We start from the raw sequence: 3,759 nt of genomic DNA, 5'->3' as shown, positions 1-3,759 counted from the left end.
GGTTTTCATGCAGGTGATTGATTGGGTTTTCATGCAGGTGATTGGGTGCACATCTTTATGGTTTAACCCACCTTGAGTTGGGCTTCTGTTTCTTGCCACTGAACGCCCTCTCTCTGGCTGACTCAGGTTATATGACTGTTTCTGAACTCACTTTAGGACCCTCTCTCCACATTATTCCAAATTTAATAGGCAACTACTGCATGATCTGAAAGAGAGTTCAGGCATCAGGCTCATGGTCATGATTGAAAGTTCACAGACCTTCCCTCACAGGGAGCTTCACAGAGCTTTCTGCCTTCATTCCAGATAGTGTCTCCTCCTCCTCAATAGGACCATAATTATACACATAACTTCTCACTTTTCCCCATGATATCTCTACTTTAAAATGGACAAGAAAGGGAATAATAAAATCAATTGAGGTATTTTCATATGATGGAACATCATAAATCCATTAAAAATCTTTTGTGTATTAATTCAGTGAATACTTACTCAGGACGTACTCTGTTCCCAGGACCACACTACAGAAGAACACCTGATGATATGGAGAATGTTGAATATAGACTATCCAAAATTCAAGCTACAAAATGTAATCACTGTTTCTGATTTAGATGATATTTAGATGAGACTTTGGACTTTAGACCTTAAGGTTGTTGCTGGAGTAAGTCAAGACTTTTGAGGCTGTTGGGCTGGAATAAATGTATTTTGCATGGAAGAAGGACATGCATTTGGGGGGACCTGGAGCAAAATGCTGTGAACTAATTGTTGATATCTCTTGAAATCCATGTTGAAGCCCTAAGCCCCAGTGTAAAGCTGTTTGAAAGTGGAGCCTTTGGAAGGTAATTACTTTTAGATGAGGTCATGAGGGCAGGATCCCATGCTGGGATTGGTGCCCTTAGAAGAGGGAGAGACACCAGAGCTCACTCTCTCCATCAGGACAGGACACAGCAAGAAGTCTGCAAGCCAGGAAGAGGCCCTCACCAGGAAATGAATCTGCCTGTACCTTGATCTGAAACCTTCCAGCCTCCAGAACTGTGAGAAATAAATGTTTGTTGTTTAAGGAAACAAACAAAACATAGTTACAGTACAATCAAATATGTGAAAAAGGAGTGTGTGTGTGTGTGTGTGTGTGTGTGTGTGTGTATACCTACAAAGAAAATAGGACTAGGAAGCTATTCTAAAAATATTGGTAAGAATTATCTGTGAATTTTGGCAGAATGTACAATTTGCTGCTGCTTTGCGTTTTTCCAGGTTTATCATATTTTCTGAAATTAACATGTTACTTCTGTAAACAGGAAAAATACACAACAAAAGAAATTATGCCAGTGTCTTTGATAAATCTAATAAATCTTAAAGTGCTTGTATTCTAGATTGTATTATAATTATGTGATTTCTTTCTTCTTTCAATGGACCTTGATGTTTAACATATATTTACACAAAATTGCTATGTATATAAGCTAGAGAGGAATGAATATTTTTAAGTAATCAAGAAGTCATATTTACATTTAGAATTGCCTCTGTTTTCATGCCAGATGTAAAATTTGGAAAGGGAAGGAAGAACCAGACAGGCATTGCAGACCACGTACACAAGTGAGTCCTCCTCAAAAACCTCTCAATATACTTCCAAGAGGGCAGGAAAAAGGAGAAAGAGAGTGTGTCATGAGACCCAGTTCTTTGGAGGCTCAAGAATGAGTTCAACTAACTCCGTCCACCCTGCTAGCAGGGAAGAGCTGACTGTACCTTCAACTGTCTGACCAACCAGTATGTGAAAACCCACATGCTGAGATACTTCCAGAAAAAAGCCAGTTACTATTAAAAAGAAAGAAAGTGAATTTTTTTAAAAGGAAGTGAAAAGGAAGATGAAACATTTTTACAGTTTTCATTGCATAATGACAATACAATAATTCATCTTAAAATATTATACAATAACTTCATCTCAAAATGATAATACAGTAATTCTGTTATACTACTAGAGGGAATTGGAGTAAAGGAAATATGTTAGAATTACATGGGTGGAATGCTATACTTGAATATAGAATTTAATATTTACAAACCATGTAAATTAAGGATTATAAACTATATTAATTTTGCTTACTCTTTGATAAAACTGTTTCCCATACATCATTGCATTTGATTCTGACAACCTCCTTACATGGTCCTTTACACAAATATTCTCCCCTTACTTTATATGAAGAGACCCATGCAGGCAGGGTAGGATTCAAGCCCAAATCTTGAATCCTGACCTTGAATATGTGGTCAGGGGAGAACTCAAATATATTATTCATCCTTATTAGATACAGAAATATCTCATTCGCCTTCTTTTTAATATGTTTATTGAACTAGAAAAATTGATTACTCTGGATAAAATTTTCCACACATGAAAAAGCACCCAGTACATTTCTGGCACTTGGTGGATGTTCCCAAAATATAAGATGACTGACATGCACTTGATCTTAATAAGGAACAGACTTCTTTAGAAAATTACAGCCTTTATATTAGAGTTTTCATTACTCCTCGCTTTGCTTGAAACCCGCCTACATGCTACTGAAGGGCTGCGTCCCGGGGGATAAAAAACTTTGTCTCAAATATCAGAGGATTTGAGGTCAAAACCTCCTAAAGGTAGCAATTTATCTCTTTCTTTATAATCAACTCAGTATAAATTAATTCAAACCGTAGTTTTAAAGAAAACCAATCTGATCCCGAACATTTCACGTGTAAAATGAAAAAGAGTAAAGCTAGAAACCACACATCTAAAATTTTTCCTGCTAAGAAAATTGCCGCAGTCAGAGTGGTTGGTTTGCTGCTGAAAAACAAGCTGGGTTGGGTTTGGTGAAGCTTGAACTTCCTCTCAGCAGACATTGTCTCTGGCTGTGAGGTTCACATCTTACAACACCCAGTAAGCACGTCCACAGAAAGAAAAGCTTCAATAAGTCATTCAGATGGTTTCAAATACTCAGAATACGTGGACTCAGGAGGACCCACTGTCTTGACAGCTGTGTGAATTTTTCACATTTCAACATGATAAAGTTCTTGGGGAAAATTGTCCTCTTCCCTGGGAACCTGGGAACATGATATTCTGCACCCACCTGTGTGTAGAATAGGCATTAACTTTGTCTGACAGATGGGAAAAAACCTGCTAAAAACCAGGATCCACATTTTTTAAAAACGACTGCATTTTCCCCACTGAGACCCTCAGTGTAAGGACCGAATGCAGCTGAAGGAAGCTGGCCTGCCAGGCTTTCAGGGAGCTTCCAGGCTGGGCCAGTCAATGTGCCCATGAACTTCTGGCCTCAGAATCTTGTCAATGATGCCAATAATTAGAATTATGTCAATAATAATGTCAGTCATGCTAATAATTATAGTGCTTGTCAATAATGCAGATCCTTGGGGCTTTCCCCAGACCTTCCCAATCAGAATCTCTGGGGGCAGAGCCTTGGAAACTGCATTTTAGCAAGGTCCCCTTATAACTCCCCTAAAGTTTGGGCAGAACTGATCTCATAGCTCCTGGAGAAACAAGACAAACACAAGAAAAGCAAGTGAATGCAACTCTAAGGAAGAGCTCGGGCTCCATCCAAGCGGACAGAGTGACGACAGGTACACTGACTGGTCAGGAAAAATGCTAGACAGAGAGAAGGTCAGACAGTGGGGAGTGACGAAGAAGCAAGCTCTTGCCCACGTGAGAGACAGTGTAGCTCCCTGTCCAGTCCACATTGCTATGGCAACTCGGGAGGTCGAGACAGCAGAAGGACACTGCAGCCTCTGTGT

The 3,759-nt window shown here is 39.3% G+C and overlaps 1 long non-coding RNA gene across 1 annotated transcript in view; it reads right to left on the bottom strand.

Annotated features, from left to right (window-relative positions):
• Positions 1-3,259, bottom strand: part of LOC116549000 — a 14,146-nt gene extending 10,887 nt beyond the window's left edge. Inside the window, exon 1 of the long non-coding RNA XR_004267664.1 lies at positions 3,081-3,259. This is a non-coding gene — a long non-coding RNA (uncharacterized LOC116549000). The remainder of the gene's footprint in view (positions 1-3,080) is intronic.
• Positions 3,260-3,759: the final 500 nt, after the last annotated feature.

Source organism: Sapajus apella, unplaced genomic scaffold, assembly GCF_009761245.1.
Source record: "Sapajus apella isolate SASKATOON/1434 unplaced genomic scaffold, GSC_monkey_1.0 scaffold6, whole genome shotgun sequence".
Taxonomy (NCBI): Eukaryota; Metazoa; Chordata; class Mammalia; order Primates; family Cebidae; genus Sapajus; species Sapajus apella.
Note: the sequence above shows the minus strand (reverse complement) of the source record. Positions and strands in the feature narration are given on the sequence as shown.